This window comes from Myotis nattereri (assembly GCF_964212035.1).
Source record: "Myotis nattereri genome assembly, chromosome: 9".
Lineage (NCBI taxonomy): Eukaryota > Metazoa > Chordata > Mammalia > Chiroptera > Vespertilionidae > Myotis > Myotis nattereri.
Window position 1 is genome coordinate 23,518,344 of NC_138084.1, and position 22,497 is coordinate 23,540,840.

Below are 22,497 nucleotides of genomic sequence, written 5' to 3' on the forward strand. Positions count from 1 at the left end.
CCAAACCAGCTCTTTGACATCCCCTGAGGGGTCCCGGATTGTGAGAGGGTGCAGGCCAGGCTGAGGGACCCCACCAGTGCATGAATCCATGCACCGGGCCTCTAGTAAATAATATAATAATATAACAAAGAATGACACTTTTTCTACCACATGTAGAACATGAACTTGAGGTTCTATGACCTTGGATAAGTTTTATGATCCCCAAACTCCTCATTCTTTAAAGTGGAATATACTACCAACTATATTACAGGTAGGGAACCGTTTTTCTGGCAAGGGCCATTTGGATATTTATAACATTATTCAAAGGCCATACAAAATTATCAAATTAAAAATTAGCCTCCTATATTTGGTCAAACTTTTAATTAACTCTCACTGAATGCCTTGGCAGAGTCAGATCAAATGATTTTGTGGGCATTATACAGCCTGAGTGCTGGATGTTCCCCACCCCTGAACTATAATATAGGATTGTGATGAGGATTAAGTAAGATAGGGTATATAAAGCAAGTTATGAAACTGAAAACATTACCTAGATATGACATAATTATTCCTTCCATATACCTGAATGTTCACAGTTTCTGTAATATAGAGAATTTGGTTTCTGGAACTTCTTTAAATTAGCACTTATAAAGCTCCCAGAATGGATATATTTTATAATCCACTCAAGAAAAAATTTCACTTAGTTTTTAAGACAAACATTTCACTTAGTTTTTAGCATTTCTAGACAAATACAAATTGGGCTACAGACATATGCAGTGTGTCATAAAATGCTCAGCAAATGTACACTAAATATCCCAAAGACCCTCCCCAAGTACTGTTTGTAACCTGATCTCATTTAACACTACTAACACTAGTTGGAAATATCCCCCATCTTATACAGAATGTGTAAATTCTTCTGGCTGAGAGACTGTGTTTGCAGGATAAATTAAACATGATAAATAGTGATATAATGTTTTGTCCCCATCCACTAATTTTTTTTTAAGTTTATGATATATACTTTCAACAAAAATCAATCCTGCAATGCAAAATTAGCTTTTGGCCTGTGACTCTGCAGCCCTTTGCAAATAGAGATCTTCATAGTTGCCTTGTACTAACATTATAAAACCCAGAGAAAGAGAAAGGAGGTAGGGAGAGAGGAGAGAAATAGAAGAGATAAAAGCTGTGCAAGTTTTGGTGCATAAATTCAAACTATCCTCTGAATGTATTTCCATATTTTTTTATTCTGCTTGAAAGCAAGTAAAGCTAACAATTAAGACTTGCATTCAGTCAGTGTCTCCCTTATTCTATGGAGTCTCTTCTTTCTACTCCAGAAGGAGTTTGGCATAGCAGAAAGAATGCAAGCTTCAGCACTAGATAGTCTAAGGCTGGTTTGAACCCTACCTTCATCTCTTAACCTTTAATCACTCAAACTCCCTACCTCTGGCCTTATCTATACCATGGGTATTGTGCTCATTCTTTTTTTATTGAGATCAAGATAAGTCATGAAAAAGCTAGTTTACTTCCTTGATAAGTGAATATCAATGAATGAATATCAACTTCCTTTCTTTTTCATTCAGTCATCAGCTCATTCATTCATTATTCATTCACTTTATATAATGTAAACAAAATGCAATATTTGAGGACACAAGTTTTGTATTTACCACTAGTATGAACTGCCTCTACATTTCAAATTCTTCATCGATAACCTTGGGTTCCATGGAAGTGACTCTGAGGCTGCCCTAGGGGTAGGAGTAGGGTGACTGAAGGAAAAGGAAAAGTTCAGAGCTCCTACCCTCAGCCTTTAATCATAGCAGCTCTACATTTATCCTAGGTATAAATTGAGATTTCCTGCAAGATATTCTAGTCAAGAAATAATACCACTGATGTGAAATACAGAAAAGAAAATCTCTGGACCAGTCAAATAGTTAATGTAACTTCCCATTTCTGTTCTAATTTCCAATGATTCAAAGTATTCCTATGAGGCTCATTAAGTGTATAATCCTAAAGACTCAGTTTTTCAGGGAGCTACAAATGCTATGGAGATTAAAACATGGTTCCTACTCTAAAAGTACTCACAATCTCATAAAGAAGGTGACAGCTCTGCCTGGGGTCTGTAAGAGAATCATGAAACTTACAAGTGCCACTGTGAATGGGGTAGTGGAGAGGTGTGGGAACTCAGGACTAGAGAGGACCTACAAGGCCTGAGGGTTTTTCGCCGTCCAGTGAAGGGAGGGGATTGGGTTGTGAGAGGATGGGAAAGCCATATGCAGTGGTGGATATAGTGTATGCAAACACGTAGAGTGAAAGAAGAACATGAGAGGTTCAGGAACCTCCAAGAGATGAGCCATTTCCTACTGGATAGTGATGGGTGAAGATGTTTTATAAGGCCTTCAAAGCAAGCAAAAAGGCATTTGGGCTTTAGTTTATGATAATTAAGTCCAGTGGGAGTTGCTTGAGTAGGACATGAAACAAACTGTGTTTTAGGAAGCTAAATCTGCTGGTTTTTTAAAGTTACAATAGAAAAACCAGGATTCTAAATGAGAAACATTTCAATATTCCTCACCTTAATTGCAGCATTTGACATTTGCAGCATGTAACCCCTTCCTTGATACAACTTCTTTGCTTGGCCTAGAAGACACCATGGTTTTCTGGTTCTGCTGCCACATCGCAAACTGGTCTGGTTTGCTGGTTCCTCCCATCTCTCCTGTCTTGACCTTAGAATGCCTTGGGACTCAGTCTTATGTCTCTTCATTTTTCTGTCTGCAGGACCCGCCCCCCCAGTTATTTCATTGAATCATAGGACTTTTAATACTATCTATACGTTATGCCTCCCAAATTTAACTCTCCCACCTGAGCCTCCCTCTTGAACTCCATGTTGTTATAAACACTCAAACTTAAGTGCCTCAAGCATACTCCTCTTAATTTTTTCCAGCTGCTTAGGCCAAAGCCTCGCCACCACCCTTGAATATACTTATTTGCTCATACCCCATGTCTAATGCATCACCAAATGCTCTTGGCTCTACCTTCAAAATATATGCAGGACCTTGACACTTCTCACAACCGCCACTACGCTCAGTCTGGTCCAAGCTACCATCGTCTTTCACATGGGGTACTGTAATTGCCTCCCAACTGGTTTCCTCACTCCTCCACCTGCTCTTTCAGAGTCTGTCTCAGTACAGCACTAATGCCCTGATAGCTGTGCATCTCACACGGCATAAAACCCAAATTCCTTACAATGGTCTTCTGGTCCCTACTTCTGGCTCCTGTCCCTGAATCTCCAGCTTCCTCTCTACCTTACTCATTCTTACCTCAGAGCTTTTGCTATACTGCTCACTCTCCCTGGAATGTGCTTCCATGAGATCCACATGGAAGCCCTTACCTGTTTCAAGTCTTTATGCAAGGATTAAATTACGCAAATATTATCTACTTTTTAATCTACTCAAAACTTGTAGCCATCACCTCCAGCATCCGCTATCTGCTTTTCCCACTTTATTTTCCTCTGTGGCCCATAATCATCTATTTTGTTTTTTAGTTATTTATTTTATGTATTTTCTGACTTTACACTACAAAGTGAGCTTTGTAACGGCAGGATTGGGTCAGTTTTGTTTGCTCCTGTATCTTGGTGTCTAGAGCAGTGGCCATAGTAAGAACTTAACAAATACTTGAGCAGTAAATGAACATATTTTAGCCTGTGTATGGTTTGACTATTGTGGCAACAGTGGTTTGAACGGAAGGAAGTTAAAAACAAACAAGAGCAAAAGGAAAGAGGAAAAGAAAAAAATCAGAAGTTCTAAGTGGTCTTCTGGAAATAAGTGAAAATGAAGGAGAAAGACTTGAGGTTGTCATACCAGCAGGTCACTGTCACTCATACTTCTTATTGTAGATACATAAAACTACCATTCACATAGGTGACCCTTTCCTGAAAACAAAAATTACATAAATAAACAGACATAGGCCTCCTATATTCAAGAAAAGACCATTTTTCATATGGCAGATCCTCTCAATAGGTTAAGAAAGATAATGAGGAACTCTGAATTTTTCAATTTTAAAAAGTTTTGCATATTTTTTCAAGCTAGAGTTATTGTTCTCATTGTTTGGTAAGAAAATAGGTCTGAATGTTAAATGACTTGCTCAAAGAGAGTAGCATTACTTGAGCTCAGGGGGGCTGATCATTTCCTTGGTATTTTTGGTACCTAAAGTACTCAGTACTGAACACATGTGTGGAGAACTGAGTAGAACTAAAATGTATGGAGAAAGTTAAGAATTCAGTCTAAATCACAATATCAAAATGCTACGATCTTCACTACTTGATGGTTAAACAAATAGGAGTTCTATTTTTTCAGATGATGTCATATGCTACACAATTAGTTGTTTAAAAAAAAGGGCTTTGGTAACACCTAAAATTTATGCTAACTACAGTACAACAGATAGCAATAAATGATAACATATGCCATGAACATAAAAAGAGCTCAAAAAATATGTATTTATTCATTTAAAAGCATGTAGTCTCTTGCCCTCAGGAAACCTCCACTCTGTTTGCGAAGGCAAGACTATATACCAGGGAAAAACTTGTAAAAAAAAACCCAAAACCCTGCTATATTAACCAAACAAATTATTTAAAAGATAAAAAATATAGAAAGTTGCCTAGACATTCATGTTAGAAAAAAATAATGTAGGCAGAAAAGCTTCAGGTAATGAAATTAATTTCCTTTGGGGAAATAAAAGGAAGGGAATTAGAAATAGATAAAATAGCAGATGGGGTTTGGAGTCAGGATAAGAACATTCCAGAAGAGAGGATCATCTAGAAACAGTATTCCAGAACATGTCACAAACAATGAAAAAATATGACTCTTCCCCAATTCCAGAGGAAGACACAACCTCCCAGAAGACACAATGGCCAGCACTTACTTGAGAAACAGGTTCTCGATCCTCAAATCTTGCCAGTCCCCTGGGGAGAGTGGATGGATGGTAGTCGACTCATTTTTAACTTCTCCACATTACAGGGAAGAAGAGCCAGAGCCACGGAGAGGTAAAGAGAAGGAGCAGCTCTCTGAAAGCCCTCCTGCAAACTAAAGGAAATGAAATCATTGAGTAGGGAGAAGGGAGCAGTGAATACTTCTAACTCTTGACTTTGCTCAGCAAAGCACCACCTTGCTTTAATAAAAATGAAATCTTCACAAGTTATACATATTTAATCTACTGATTCAAAGATGAGTCAGAAGAGGAAAACAATAGTTGTGAATCTTTCAGTGGTAGAGAGATGTTTTCTAAAGTGTTCCCAAAGCCTTTCTGAGGTCAGACTCATCCTGAAGTTGCAAGATCACAAAGGATTTGTATTCATAGATGTGGCTGGATGAGACCAAAGTAATCATAATTCTTATGTAGTATATGTCATTAATCAATAGGAGGGGATATAAAAAGTCACACTTTTCCCTCCCTGTGCCAGGAAAGAGGATGGCAGTCCATTTCCGGATTCATGCCACAGCCGGCTGAGTGGCTCATCCTCTGCCAAAATACCACAGGGACATGAGGGGAGCGGGAAGAAATGAGCACTGTGACAGGCCAGGGAAGCAGTGGCCACCACAGTCAATCTGGAACAAAACCTTTTTTAATAGCTACAATAATAAGGGTTTTGCTGAATCAGAGGCCTTTTGAGCTAGAAGGGGCTTTAGTCCAAACCCTTCATTTTATAGATATCAAACTAAGTCCCAGAGGAGGCTATGACTGGTCCAAAGTTAGGAAGCAAGTGAGAGGCAGAGCTCAACACAAAGCCAAGATTTCTAGAACTGGTCTTCTGTATCGCACTGCCTTTCCTAACAATTTCACTAGTAATGAGAACATCCCAACCAGCTTAACCCAGAAACCACTTGTATGTTGGCTGTTGGGATTTAAACTATTGCCCCTTTAGAAGTCATGGTGTGTGAGTGTGTGTGTGTGTGTGTGTGTGTGTGTGTGTGTGTCTTGTTAGATGGGGATTTAAAGGGACTGGAGTTTGGGATGGTAGGTTATGATGATAGTTTCCAGGTTAGCCTTAAAGCTTACTTAATTTGTCAAGTTATTGGAATAAGCATTCTACAGATAAAGTCTCATCACAGTCATACCCCCTTTATAACTGTGCATTAAAATACTGGTACAGGAGGCACACATATACAACATACCCTGAAAGCAATGGTAACCACTCTTCCCAGAGCATCTTGGGAGAGTGAGGCTCTGGATGGAGGAAGGGCAGAGGAGACAGCCATGTGGTCCAATAGCATGTTAATGCCCTGAATCAACAGGAAAGACAAGTCTGTCACTCTCTAGTTGTCTCGATAAGAGGATAAAAGGGAAGCCCACCAAAGGACAGAGCCAGGCTATGCAAAGTCCCAACATGTAGTCTTTAGTAATGAGGCTAGTTCTCCAAATCCAGGTGTTTGACCCATCGCATGAGCTTCCCACTGAGCTGGATTATTTTATATAGCTCAACCTGTAAACAAAAGCTGGCAGCTGTTAAATGGCTAGAGAGAATTGGGTGTAATAGCACTAACAACAACAATAAAAATAACAAATAGCTAACGATTATTGTTTACCTTCTGTGGACTAGGTAGTATGCTAACCATTTTATTTACGTTGTAAATAATCTTTACAACACCTTTTAGGTTAATGGTATTATACCTATTTTATAGAAGATGAGACTGTGGCTCAGGGCAGTAAAATAACAACTTAGTCAGCATCAATAATAAATAAGAGATCTAGGATTCTAACTCAGGGCCATCTGACTCCAAAGTCTAGTCTTTCAAACATGCCATAAAATAAAGCCACCCAGGCTATATGGGATTCTGCCTCTGCCATAACTAGAACTGGATACCAGCCAAGGACCATAGTCTCCATTTATACACCAGATGGCACTGAGCTAGGATGTGTTAAGGCTAGGATGTAAAATATTTTCACTTATCAAATGAATATCTATAAGGAACCACACACTGTGGAAAGTGTTATAATATAGACAAAGTCCCTGTCCTCGTGAAGTATTTCAGAACCATATCTTTGCAGGTCTTTCCCATCAATACTTCCAATAAGAAACTCTAGACCATGTGGGTTTTTTTTTATTGATAACAACCATATACCCTGATTTTTCAGGCCAGTTTTTATTTCAAAACTTACTACTTTGTCAAAGCATTCAGTCAACATCCTAGCTTATACCCTTAACCCAATTTTCATACTCCAATATGTTACTGGTGTCTTGATCCATGGTTTCTCTTGCCCCTTTAGTTTACCATGTGTACTTCTGTCAAATGTATTACCATGAAGTCTTAGCTCCTTGTGATCCTGTATTAACAGGTGAAAAAACTAAGGCTTAGAAAGTTTAAGACCATTGGCAAGTGAATACCACGACCAAAAAATGGTAAAGAATGATCCAAAACCCAGGTTCATCTGACTTGGAGTTTGTGCTTTCTAACATGCCCATCTCCATCCTGGAAACTGACCCTGATAATCACCGTATTATATCATATCTCATGGAGGAGCAGTGTGCTGAGGCGGTCCAACTTTAGCTGATCAGAGGAAATGCATCTATAACTTTCAAACAGGTCCACCATTCTGGGAAGGTGAAGCAAGCACTAAGCTACAGAATGGAAAGACAGAAGCTTCTTGGAGCAAAAGCGAATGGACAAAGGATCAAGCCCTCTCAGAGAAGAGGGGACACAAGATGGCAGCTAAAACCTGTCTCTGAAGAAACAGTGCCCACATCTCTGTTAACAGATGGCAAAGCTGCGTGTCAGAACCTTCCTACTCAGGAGGGAGCACAGAATGCTTCTTGACCAGAGAGATCCCCTGTAGCCTCTTGAAGTCAAGGAACTAAATTTCTGAATTGGGCACCTGACCAATAAGCACCCACTACCCTGTGGCTCCTGACGTTTATATTGTTAGTTTAACTGCACTATTATTGTTTTTGTCATGTATCCCTGAGGCTGGGGGCTTTGTTTTGCATTCCTTTGGATCTCCCAGATGAGTAGCATGCACATAGTGAGGGGAAATTCTTGCTAAATATTTTTCACTGACTTATGCACTGATCTGTTCACAAATTAGTCGACATATGGAGCCACTTATGCTCTAAATAGAAAGACAGAGGTGGTCCATCAGCGATTATACACTCATGCACCCCACTTATTTAAAGAGTTACGGAACATCATCTATCTGAAACACAGCCATAAAGCAGAAGCAGAGAGGGAGTAGGCCTGGAAGAGCAAGAAAAATAAGTCTCACAAAGGCCCATGCTTTCTGCCACAAGATGAACGGGAGCCAATCTCAGCTCACCATCAAAGGTCAGAGGGCTTCAGGATTTTCATGGTTTTGTGTGGTACTATAAAAAACAAGCTTTGATATTGGCTTCCCATGCACAGAAGGTTTAGCATCAGCAAATAAGAGGTGGGAGAGAGGTGACCAGTACTTAAATAGAGAGAATCAAGAGCTAACAGCCTAATTGCACAGGAGCCAGAAGTTGCAAAATTACTAAAAACAAACAATACCCAAACAGAAAACAACCTCTAAGAAAATATCACTCAAACTTGACATTGTTTAGCATTGGCACAATGAGTTCAGACTCATTCAGTAACATCTGAGTAAATTTTAGGGTCTAAGGACCTTACAGGTCTGGGTTAACCAGTTCATTATTCAGGTGATAAAAAGAAAAGGCTAAGAAATGGGTCTTGTCCAACATCATCCTCCTAGTTATTAATATTCAATAAGCTTTTAGCATAAATATACACTGGTATATATGTTATAGAGAAACATACAAAATATTTTAAGTAAAATAGAATTCCATCTTTGCCCTTAGATTTGTTCAACTAAGTACTGATACTACTAAACAATCCCCTGGCTCACATTTTTCTGATCCTGCATGGATAAACAAGAGATTGTGCCACAGCAAGGAACACACTATGAAGAAAAGGACAGGGGTCTTAAAGATAGCAACACAGTCTAAATACCTTTCAGAACCAATGTCATTAACACCTGCAGCATTTTGCTGATCCAGGACAGTAATGCTAACCTAAAGGAATATGGAATTCGTGGGGTTAATATGATTCATGTGTATTCAGTGAATCATCTCACTGCACATGACTATTCTTTCTTTTTAAGTGCTCATCACTACATATTTAATAATCCACTTTGGAATATTGGTGAGAATTTAATGTGACATTATCTAACATACTTTCTAGAATTTAGTTTCTCGTCTGTAGAGAGAATTGATACAAAATTTGAATGTGAAAGATCCATGCATCCTACAAAGGGTTAATTAAGGAAGGCACCCCCCTACACACACACACACACACACACACACACACACACACACACACAGAGCAAAAGTAGAAAGGTACTGTCATGGGGTGCCAGCAGGGGGCAGCAAATAGCAGTTAAGGATGGGAATTTTGGATGTACTCTTGAAGGATGGGTAGAGATTTGGGGTACCCAGAACACTGTAGTTATCTCACTTCAAAGAATAAAATGAAAAAAAGAATAAGAAACTGAAACAGAGTTTAGGGATTACCCAAGTGTTATAATTTAGGTAGTGGTGGAATCTATAATGTTTAATTTTATTTACTCTTTACAAAGGCAGAGAAGTACGCCAAACACTTTAGAAATGTTTTGACTAAAAGTAGTTAGACTTGTCTAAAAATCAATGAGTGTGAAGAACTGACTTTCTGTTATCCAGAAAACTTACTTTTCTGGAAAACACCAATTACCAAGGTTATTATTTAAGTGAAGTTTCACTGAACTAATAAGATTCTACATGTGTATACAAGTGTGTATGTGTGTGTGCAGGTGTGGTAAAGGGCATAGGGAAGAGGAACAGAGAGAGAGGGAGGAACCAAGATATACAGAGAGAAAGAGAGAGAGAGAGACAGAGAGAGAGAGAGAGAGAGAGAGAGAGAGAGAGAGATATGAAAGGGGGAGAAAGAGTTTCCTTAAAAATAAATCATTTTTAACTTAATGGTATCCACACTTCATTTGAACACTAAGTTGAATTAATTTTAAAAGTCCAGAGGGAAGGCGGGGAGGGTAGGTGGATGGGAGGTAATCAACCAAGGCCATATATATATATATATATGCATAACCCATGGACACAGACAAAAAGTGGTGAAAGCCTGGGGCAGGGAGCAGGGCTGGGCTTTAGGGGGTTAATGGAGGGAGGGGGAAAGGGGGACATATCTAATACTTTCAACAATAAAGACTTTTTAAAAAGTATTATATGAATCTATTTGTCTCATCTGCTCATCTTTTCAGCTACATCAGGATAAATAAAATAAAAAGTTCCATTCTAAAAAAAGCAATATACAGATGTTATATTATACAATTGTACATTTGAAACCTATATAATTTTATTAACCAATGGAACCCCCAATAAATTCAATAAAAAAATTACTAACAAAAAAATAAATAAAAAATTTTAAAGTCTGTGATGGTCTTTCTCTCTACTCTTCTAACTTAACAAATTGTTGAGGCTAGAGAGTTCAGGGCTGGCAGGATCTTAGCTCCCTTGGAAGAGGGAAATCCATGCCACATATTCAGGACAACAATGGTTAAGTATTTTTAAAATTACTAAATCTTGAACTGATAGGTCTCCACACAGGTGGAACACTTTCTGCTCAGTATTATAGTCAGTTCTGCTGAGGTGTTCCCTGCTTAGGGTGTCAACTATTCCGGTAAGGCCAAAGTGCTACTAGAAGAAATGGACAGAGATATTAAAAACAAATAATCTTAGGAACGGTTGTCAATTGTGGATTTGCTGTGATAAAGTGCCTTCATTTGGTTTCCTGAAATTATGAAAGCAGAAACAGCTTGGTCATTAAAGATTTAGAAAGTTGTGGGAAAGAAGCAGAGATGAAAGGGAATTTGATGTTGTTGAGAAGAAATCCCCAACTTGCCCTTCTGTCTTGACCCACCACTTGCCCCTGCACTCTGTATTCCAACTCCCCTCCTTTTTCTTCCCAGACTATCCCAAGCCCCCCTGACTCCTTGGTTTTGCTCCTCTATCCCTGTTTAATGCTCCCTCCTTTAGCATGCTCACTGTGCTCTATCCAGCAAACTCTGGAAACTCCTATTCATAGTTCAAAGGCTAGTCAAACTGTCAATTTCCTGGGAGAATTTCTTGGTATTTATAAGATGGAAATAATCGTAGGATCTAAATGTATTTCTGTTATAATACCTAAAATACATTATTAAAATTACCTGGATAAGTTGTCTCCCCAGTTAACCATGACCTCTTTGAATCAGAGACTTTGTCCCATGAATCCCTCTATCAGCATTGTATCATGTGATGTGGCACACAGGAGGTGCTTAAAAACTTTTAAAATTAAAGAGTAAGTGATGCCCTATGAATTATATCATACAAATGTACAACAATGCACATTCTATCAACCAGTATTTCTCAGACATATTGGTAAGATCGTACATTTTTAATATAATGAAAATTAATATCAAATATTTTGAGCAGACGTTATTGCACTCTTGATGTGCTGGGTGGCTTTTTTCAAAGGAGATTCTGTTGTGTTCTTGAAAATTTTGTATTCTAGTATTTAGAAGACTGAGGAGGCCACATCCATAGAAGATAGAAAACTGACCCAAACATCTTACTAAAAAAGTAAGATATAAATTAATTGCAGAGATAATCTTGAATCTAAAAAGATGAGCTCTTGAGTCACACAGATTCCCCTCTCTAGTTGTTGGCCATTTCCTTGCTATTATCTTTGCATCTTCAATACTTTAAGGCACTTACTAATTTTCCTTTCTGTCTTCCCATGTAAACTTAACCTAGCACATATTAGGGGATCAATAAATAATTAATGAATGAATAAATGAATGAATGTCTAGAGAAGAATCTGGGAAGAGGACCAGAATCTTTTATCCCAGTTAGGAATCTGAGCAAAGACTCTTATTATGATCTGTGAACACAACAGGAGCAAGTGGCTCTTTGACAAACTCTTTGAACATTTGTCAGCAAAGCTTTAAAATTCACCACTAGGACTTGATCTACCAATTAGAACATTTTCAATGTATAATATCTATGTTAATGAAGATATAGGATTATGCAAAATAAACTATTCAAGAATCATGTAGGGTGATAGCATGTTTCATGATAAAGGGTGAGTTGAAAAAGCCATTCACATCTGTGAGCCTTAATGTCCTCACATATTAAGAGAGAGCTACTCATAGTGCCTTTTATAAGATTTATTGTGAATTATCAAAGATAACCCATGTGAGCCGGCTGGTGTGGCTCAGAGGTTGAGCTTCAACCTATGAACCAGGAGGTCATGGTTCGATTCCTGACCAGGGCACAAGCCCTGGTTTCAGGCTCAATCCCTAGTGGGGGGCATGCAGGGATAAAGTTGATCAATGATTCTCTCTCATCATTGATGTTTCTATCTCTCTCTATCTCTCTCTCTCTCCTTTTCTCTCTGAAATCAATAAAAATATATTTTTAAAAAGATAACCCATGTGAAGTCAATAGCACAATGAGCACTCCAGTATTAGCTATTCTTATTAAAAACCACAATAATAATAATAACCTCAGCTCTGAGAATGCCTCTGATAACTGGCCTGTCCTACAGCATGAGGCGCAATTGTTTTAATTTGGTAACCTTTGATGCTGTAATTCCAATGCCCCAATAGTCTGTTATTCTGGGATCTGCTGGATTTGCGGTGCCTCTCCTCTCTTTATTTCTATTTTTTCCATTGACACAGATGTGAGCTCATTGACATGAACCAGGTGATTTAGACAGCTCAAGGAAGTTTTACAGATCGTTCCTTTTTCATCAAATGTGATTCCAAGTGCCACCCTCTGTAACTCATCCCACTGACAGAAGGTGAGGATCTTCATTAGCCAGCATTGCTCACTGGGTCCTGGTTGGGGGAACAGTAGAGAATACACACGGAGGTTTTATGTGCAGCTGAGTCACTTAGAAAGACCTCCCCAGTAAAAGAGAGGGTGTTTGTAATCCCTTTCAAAACTTTTTTTGGGACAAGGATTTGGAGACTATAAATTGGATTTGGATTTCAGTGACTGTCACCTCCTATGGTGAAATTTTATTACAACTTCTCTAACTTATGTGCTTCGTATATTTTGGATTCAAGGAAACTAATTATTTCTTAATCTATTTAAGGAAATACACATACAAAAAGGAGCCCAAACAAAGAAACCTTAAATAGGAAATGCAATATGTTACACATGCTCCTTTAGCGGAGTTATACGCATATCAGACAGGAAAAGACACAGAAACCAAGGCCCGTCTAGCCGAATGTATCAGTTAAGATGGTATTCAACTGCATGCAACAGAGAGCAGATTATAGCAGTTTCACCAAATAGGACTCTGTTTCTCTCCTGTAATGAGAAGTAGGAGGCAGGCAGCTTAGCGGCCATGTGGCTCTTCACGGATCTCATCAAAAATTCAGGCTCATTCTAGCATCTTGCTCCACCATCCATAGTGTATGGCTTTTGTGCTCATTGTGCAAGATGGCTCTTCTTCCTGACATTATTACTGTGCTCAGTGCAGATTCAGAGAAAGATTGGGAGGAAGCGAGGGCACAGGTTGCCTTTCAGACTCCTTTTTGTCAGGATTATAATTGCTTGCCCAGAAGTCTCCCCACCTCCACTAGAATTCTGCTTGACTTTCATTGGCTGGAACAGGGTCACATAGACTGGCCTCCCCGCAAAGGATCACAGGAGGTGGAGAATTTTAAATGGGCACCTTGATACTCTTTACCAAAACAGAGCTATAGTGGCCAGGCGGGAGGAAGAAAAGGAATAATTAAATTAGTTAGGCATCTAATAGTATCCGACACACTTAAGAACAACAATAATTCATTTGTTCCTGAAGAAAGAAAAAATCGTTTCAGTATAATTGCTCCTTGTGAGTTTCCCTAGGATCTCCAATAATACCAACCTTCTCCTCCTGACAGAATGCCTTTCCCTTATCTTGACATACATAATGCTGCCCCTCTCCTCCTGGGAAGACTCCCTGCCCCCACATCTTCACCAAAATCTTTCTCACACTTTCCGAGCCTAATGAAAATCAACTCTGAAGCCTTCTGCAAAGACTCCACCTCACTCCATTCACAGGGTCAGTCAGAGTAAAACTTCCCATCCTCTCCAATCACTCCAGAAGAATATCTAACATGTTAGCTGCACCAGATTTTTATTATAAGCACTTAATTAATATTCATAACTAATATTTATTGAATGCTATGTGCTAGTGCCAGTCTTCATATGCATTATTTTATTTATCTTCACAACAACACTTGGCATAGCCTATTATTATCTCCATTTTACTGATGAGGAGGGGACCTGTGTTTTGAAGCCAAGTCACACTGATTCTACTGTCTGACCTCTTCATCACCATACTATTCATAACTGTCTCTCCCAGGAAAGCACAGTCATTTTTGAAGACAGAGACTACTTCTTAAACTTGAATTTCTTTACTATATATTTCATAGCACTGAGCTTTGTTCACTGCAGGGCCTCAATTAATATTTCATTTTACAGATAAACAAATTGAGAGAGGGAAGTTATTAGTCACAGAGCCTGGGCAAGAACTATGTTATTTTTCCCCCCTACTCCTGGTCTACTTGTCTATACACTACACTGTAAAATACTCTCCAATTTTCCTACAAATATTTATTGAGCACCTATCAGGGGCCAGGCAGATGATGTGTTTTGCCTAGGTGAAGGGTGTTAGCCTTAAGGATTACAATCTTGTTCACTGTGAAAAAAAACGAACAAATAAACAAAATCCTGGAAAGGTTTAGATACAATGTTTTCATCTTTCAGCTTGGGGCTTGTGAAAGTATTGCTAATTTTGGGGTCCAAGATGAAATCCATCAATTCTGGGGTCATTTATTATTTTGCATGTTTTCTGCCCCTGGTTTCTCCTCTGCTCCCTACAGACCGTCTCTGATGTCCTAACAGCAAAACAGCTCTAAGAAGACATATGTCTGGAAATTCCCCGTGTCGCTCTCCTGGGCTCTGAGTCACACCACCTCTTCCACCAGCCTCAGGATAAGTCAATCACAAGACTTTGGGTATGTCAGAACTGTCATTATTTGCTATGCAATCTTTTTCTTTTCTTTTCTTTTTTTTCCTGGGCTCTGCAGTCTTTGATACCATTTGCAAAAGGAACTTCACACAACTCAAGCTTTTATGCCAATGAAAGAGTAAAGTGAAGCCTTTGCTCCTTGCCTTCAGGTGAGCCAAACCCTCCAACCCCTCTGACATCCCCGAGTCCCCTTCCAGAGTGAGCTCACATTGAACTCTGTGAAAAACTCTTCACTGTGGTGGATCTTGCTGACATCGAAGGAAGCACTGAGGCTATCTACTCTTCAGATCTGAAGTGAATGTTCTGGTACGTACAGAAGCCCTCACTGGGGAGAAGGGAGGAGGAGAAAGTCAATGGCCACTTCGGTTGTCTGGGGCCCTCATCAAACTTCCTAGAGAAAACAAGGAAGCTCCCTGGCCCAGTGTGCTACCTCCTTATGAAGACAGTCTCCAAAGCTCCTGGTGTGGCCATTACATAAGTGACACACACACACTTTATACCACAACATGGACAAACACTTACTTCTTCTCTTCCCTGGTCCTGTGTTAGAGAACCTGAGGTGATGAAAATGCTCCTTGATGCAGACATATTGAATAATACATGCTTCTAGAAACTCATTTTAACAGTAATTCTTTTCCTTGTGTCTTCATATCTACTTCTGAGAATAAGGGGGTATTTATGCACGGCCAACGGAGATGATTTCTTCAAAAGATCTGGTTTGATTGGGCATGTCCTCTGAAGGAGAGGACAAATAAGATGTCTAAAGAGGAAAGGCCATGTGTTCCTGTAGGAGATGCCTTTGGTGTCCCTCTTCACATCCCCTTGGCCCACCCCTGATTTCAGCCACAGCTGTTTTTGATAACCTCCAGAGAACTGAGACACCTTGCTCTACTAGCATCCTCTGAATTTAGCTCTGCCTGGAGGCCTTCTCTGAGGCAACAAGTATCATTCAGCTGGAAGTACAGCCTAGAAATGCAGAAAATTAATGTCCCTGGGGGTAACACTCAACCAATGGAGGCAGGAGCTGGTTGGTAAACGCATGCACCAGCCTCCTTCCATCAGATGAAAAATTCTGAGGGGAGTTCTCAGACCTGTTAGGCCTCAGTAACTCACCTTGACTTTGGCCTTTCCTCCTTCCCTGTCTCCTTCTCCTAGCTTCTTCAACCCTGCTTCCTGGGGCCACCTGCCAGGCCCAGAAGTTCCTGCCTCAAATTCCCTTCTTGGTAGAACCCAAACTTAGATACTACCTATAATCAAAATAACACAGCAGTAGATTCAGATCAGTCAACTGGATAAATATATGAAAGGAGAAAAAATAAAACCAAGTCATTCTCATTATTGGATAGTATAGGTTTAGAAAAAAAGTTTGGTTAATTTTCTAATGATCATGTTGACAGCACTTGAAAGCAGACACTATACGTGCTATTATACTTGAAACAATTGGTCTAATGTAACAAAGAATTATGTACAATTTATTATCACGAAGATTGCATATGCTAAGCCTTCCTGGCTCCTTTCTACTGCTACACAGTGTAGCACAATATAGACCTTCCTACCAGGATAAATGCCCTCCAATTTGGTGGTCAGGCAATAACAACATCAGGTATCCTGAAATGGAACTAATTTTCATAGCATGGACATATCCTAGATTATTTTTAATTCTAGCAAGAAAATACAGTAGACCCAACGTTGCCACAATCAGGCCTTTGTCACATACTGTTGTTATGCTTTAGGACTCTGATTCAGCTGCAACCTGTCTGATGTGCAATAACAAGCTGCTTAAATGAAGGTCAGCTGTACATTGATAACTATCTTCATCTGACCTGGTATGGCATTCTACAGGAATATTGCAATTATTTTATTTGCCTTATTTTGATGAGTCTGAATAAAAGAAAATTAAATAGATTAAAAATGTCACTAAGGCGTCCCCCCACCCCCAGGTTACCTCCTCCCCTCCAGGTCCACCTGGGAATGACATTCCATAACCTTTAGCACAACAAATTTTGATAATTTTATGTATTTATCCTATGTAACTAGATGCAGACTGAGGAATAACATTATATGGCATTAGTATGCAATCGACATATGTTAGTAAATTAAATACCCAATAAACCAAAACAGAATTAGAGGGAGAGGCCACTTCATTGAAGATTGTAAAATTCCAACCTAATTTTTTATTGCCTGTATATTTCTCCTCCTCAGAGTAGGAGGTAACCTCCTCAGGACTGGTGATATTTCTCAGTTTGAGGCCCATTTCTTTCTGTCCAGAGATTTCCTCTCATCCAGTGACGGGATCTGCTCCCAGGCCACTGAGAGATCCCAACCCCAGCCCTCGGAGCCTGTCTGTCTGGGACCAAGAGTTAAGTTAAATGTTGGCAATCCATTTCTCCACCCGGATGAAAGCTTTGTCATATCAAAATGGTTCCTCTGCTTATTTCTCCTGAAAATTTATTTCCTTACAATTTTGCCAGTCTGGCCAAATTTTCTGAGCTGGGAAATGCTTGGAAAAGACTGGAAAGAATGTTTGAACTCTGCCAGTGTTAAGTTCTGTCTCCACTTAGAGAAGCAAGTGGTAACTCCAAAGTGCAATGTGTTCATGAGCTTCTTTTTTTTTTTTAAAAAAATATATTTTATTGATTTTTTACAGAGAGGAAGGGAGAGAGATACAGAGTTAGAAACATCAATGAGAGAGAAACATCGATCAGCTGCCTCCTGCACATCTCCTACTGGGGATGTGCCCGCAACCCAGGTACATGCCCTAGACCGGAATCGAACCTGGGACCTTTCAGTCCACAGGCCGACGCTCTATCCACTGAGCCAAACCGGTTTCGGCTCATGAGCTTCTTGTAGCCACTGTGTAAAGTCTGCTCTTAGAACCAAGCTACCAAATCCCAAGGAGGAGTTCAAGGGCCAAACAGCTCACACACATCATGCCATTTGTTTTCTCACTATTATTTAGTGTTCACCACAGCTCAGAGCTGAATGAACTTGGCATGACTTAGTTCATTTAATCTTCACAACACTCCTATAAATTAATTCCATTCTTATTAAGCATCAGGCTGAAAAAAAGGAAGGGATTTTCCCAAAATAATATAGTTTTAGAAAGAGGTGAAGATAAAGTCATGACTACAAAGCCAGATGGTATTTTCTATTTCACTGTAAAATGTCACCAAAATAACCTATTGATCAAGCAAAAACAGTTTATTGCTACTTCTGTGAGAAATCATTACCTCAACAAAGAGAAAATAATGTCTCAAGATAGAAGGGAAAAGCTGGGTATGTATGAAGTTTGGGGGTCTGGTTTAAAGTGGGTCTTTTGATTTGATTGGATAAAAATTATGGCGTACAGCAAGGGAAGGTTTTATAGTGAAGCTTTTTGACAGTATTTTTGGTTTGAAGAAAGCTCTTTACAACTGCCCAGTGTTGCTCAGTGGATGAGCATCCACCCAGGAACCAAGAGGTCATGGTACAATTCTCGGTCAGGGCACATGCTGGGTTGATTGATGATGATTCTCTCTCTTCAATGTTTCTATCTCTGTCCCTTTCCCTTTCTCTTCCTCTAAAAATTGATAAAAACATCTTGTCTAATAAAGAGAGAATATGCAAATTGATTGTCACACCACAACGGTCAAGATGGCTGCGCCCAAGCGGAGGCTGAGTTCCCATAACGAGCCTTAACAAGCAGTCAGCAGAGACCTGAGGCTGTGCCCCCCGCCTGGTGGGGCTTGACAGGGGACCTCAGGCCGCATCCCCCGTCAGGCAGAGCTTGATGGGGGACCTCAGGCCGCACCTCCCGCCCAAGCACTGGGCCAGGGGACCTGAGGCTGCACCCCACACCCTGGTGCTGGGCCTTGGGACCTGAGGCTGTGCCCCCTGCCCAGCTTGGCTTGACAGGGGACCTGAGGCTGCATACACTGCTCTGAGCCAGGGGACCTGAGGTTGTGCCCCATGCCTGGCGCGGCTTGATGGTTGACCTCAGGCCATACCCCCTGTCCCAGGCCAGGGGACCTCAAGGCGCAACCTCTGGCCCGGGCCGGAGGATCTCAGGACATGCCCCCTGCCCAGCGGGCTTGACAGGGGGTGGGGCTGGCCAGGTCTGGATCTAGCCCAGTGGGGGTGGGGCCTGCCAGGTCTGGGTCTTATGTGATTTCGAGGAGCATGTTGGTGGGTGAGGACTTGACTTTGGTTCCCATGGCATGCCTCAGACTCTGACAGGAGGAAGATTTTCATATGCATTTTACTAATTTTCTTTCATCTCTGACATTTCTGTTATAGAGAAAAGGAAAATAGCAATATTAAAATATTTTTAAATTAATTCCCTTTTAATGTGCATGAATTTCATGCACCAGGTCACTAGTATTTAATAAAAAAAAGAAAGCTATTTTACTTCATCCTTCTGAAGTTAACTAAAGATGAAGGAGTTTCTCCTATCTTCTTCTTGACCTAGTAGAGAGAATGTGCTGACTTTCAGAAAGGAATTTTCCTAATTCTCTTGATGTCTAACTTTGACCTGGACATAGGACGGCAGGGGGCGGGGGTGGTGGTGGTGGTGGTGGTGGTGGTGGTGGTGGTGGTGTCTGGTTTAAAGTGGGTCTTTTGATTTTATTGGGTAAAAATCACATGACATAATACTTTAGGACTGGGAGGCATAGCAGAGTAATTTTTTTAAGGCAGGTTTTCAAAGAGTCTTGGAAATTAAATAATTATTTTATGACAGCTATTAAAAAATTGAGCAGTTTTGAATATGCTTTGGGGAAGTTTCTGAAAGTAAAAGAAGTTATTTTTTGGAACATTTAATTTACTAGGCAAAAGTTTTCTGGAGTAGTGCTATCGTGTCATAGAAGATAGTGGGAGAAAAATGTCATGTTAATGTAGAACTGCAATGTGTGTGTCTATGGAAGGTTTGGGTCCTCATCAATGTCAGACAATAGTCTTGATTTATTTGGACAATATGGTTACAAGATTTATTCTCAAAGGTTCAGAGTATGTGGAGCTGGACATTTCCCAGATTGAAGCCCCCACAAGTGAAAATTAGCCACTTGTGATTACAATCTATTTTAATAGCTTCTAAGCTCACACCTACTACTTTGCCTAAACTTACCTACAAACCTTCAAGATGAAGATCCTTCAAAAGAGAAAAAGGTCTCCCAGAATCAGACACTGGGAAGGAGTAGAATCCTAAAGGAGAAGGAAGACATTCCTTCCTTCCACTGTATTCACCGAGAAGTCACCGACTCTGCAACTGTGCCTGACATATAAGATGTGCTCCATAAAGATTTGTTGAATTAATGTTGAGTAAACAGTAAGATGATAATAATTATTAATACTTAGTGATACTCTGTACCAGGTACCAAGCTAAGCATTGATATGGATTCTTATATTTATTCCAGCCAGCCACCTCAAGAAATGGGTCCTATTTAATTCCTATTTTCCAGAGGACAAAACAAAATTGTAGACAATGTTAAAACACCCAAAGCCCACAAGGATGCAGAGCCAGGATTGGAACCTAAATATGACCAAATGTGGAGCTGAGAATGCTGAGCCCAACATCTTAGTTGCCATGCTATGAAAGGAGAGAAAAAATGAATATTAGATTATGAGTTGGGAAAAAAGAAAATTATAGAGTGGAAACCTTGACTCTAGGGTATATAAATTCCTAGCCTTGCTGTCTCTACAATGACATGGTATTTTTATGTCTTACTTTTTTGTTTTCCTCACACTGTGTACAAACTTTCATTGCTATAACAGACATCACAGTACAAGGCAATTCCTGGTTTCATGGGGTTCCTCCTAATGGACCATAAACTATTTCAAGGGAGGAATCTTATCTTTTGTATTCCTAGGACCAGAAATAATGTTGGACACAGATTTGACACTCAGCAAACATATCTGTTAAATAAATAGCATGTGACTTTCTCAAATTAAATAGCAATAAATACTTTAAATGCAAAAGCATAGGGCATTTCTCTTTGTTGGGTCTTAAAAGAGTTCAATAAAAAATACCATAACTCTTCCCCACCCAAGTTTTGAACATATTGAGAAATACGACAGAATAATAAAGCAGATAGAAACCAAAATATCATCCTTCTAAGTGAGAGAGCTGAATTTGGAGAATGTAGCTTATACCTGTGGGTGAGTGGGCCTCTTTGTACTAAATTCCCAAATTAGCAGACATCTATGCAGTCACAGGTAGTTCTGGAAATCTGTAGGCTTCTGCATGTAGGAACAGGGCCTTTCCCTTTAGACTCATGTGCTCTGTAGCAGGTGGTTCCCCAAACGAAAAAGAAGAAAGGGGGACTGAATTATTCAAGCACATGCATCAGATTAAGTCTCTCCTCCACCCTGAAAAGGAGTCATCGAGAAACAGGAGGATGTTGCTAGTGAAGCTCGAGCCACATGAAGAAAACACGAGAAAAAGATACATGTGGTTTCTCCCTAACCTATTCCAATACAACAAAAGATAGAGGGCATCTTACGACTGCCACAAACTGTGCAACTACTCTGCTACCCAGGAAGAGGGGGTGACAAGTTTCTGAAGAATAGAAAAAGAAAAAGAAATAGTTATGGAAGTTGTGTAAATCTGAGGAGGAAAGAATATGACAATACTGCAGGCGGGCTTTTCACTGAGAGCAGACCTACTTGTTTTTCTAACCAAACTAATATCTATTGGTGCAGTTTCTGACACCATGGGGCTGATAGTGTAGGCTTCCTCTTTCAGATTTCATATAAAATAGACAGAGGATGTCAAACTTGCTCCCTCAAGACTATATTCTCCCAAGGTTAGAGATGGTTTCTTACTCACCCTTGTGGTAGGCGCTGAAGGACAAGAGCCAATCAAGCCATCAATTGATCCATCATTTACAAGGCTAACTTTGCTTGGGACACGAATGAGCGCAAACTAGCCTAGAGCTGCTCATTTCTCACAGGAGATGCTATACAAAGGATCTGACCACCATGGAAAATGAGTCCCCATGTTTTCACGGCAGTGGCTTCATTTTTGGAAAAGCACTGGGACCACTTACTGGCATTTTAGCAAATAGATGAGTGAAGGAGGAAAAGCAATTTCTTTCAAGATAGAAAATCCTAAAGCCAGAATCACAGGGAAACTTAGACTTCAACTGTTTTCCTTACTGTAAACAATCTCTTAAATAATGCAAAGAGAAAGCTGCGTGTACATCCTCAAAGAGCAAGTGTTATGAAAAGGCAAGAAAGCAGGCCAACCAGATCCCGGAAAACCCCAGTGCTACTCGGGGACGCGCCCAGGCTGTTGATGTAGGCTCTGCCTGGGCAGTAGGTTGTGCAAATAAGAGGAGCCCAGTGCTCAGGTCTGGGAGTAAAAGGATCAAAGCAAGCATTCTCCTCACCTGGAGGAACAAAACATGCCTGGGATTAGACCCAGATTCTAAAGATATCAGCCTCTGTTTTGGGGGCTAGTTTCTTGGTTCAGAGCCAG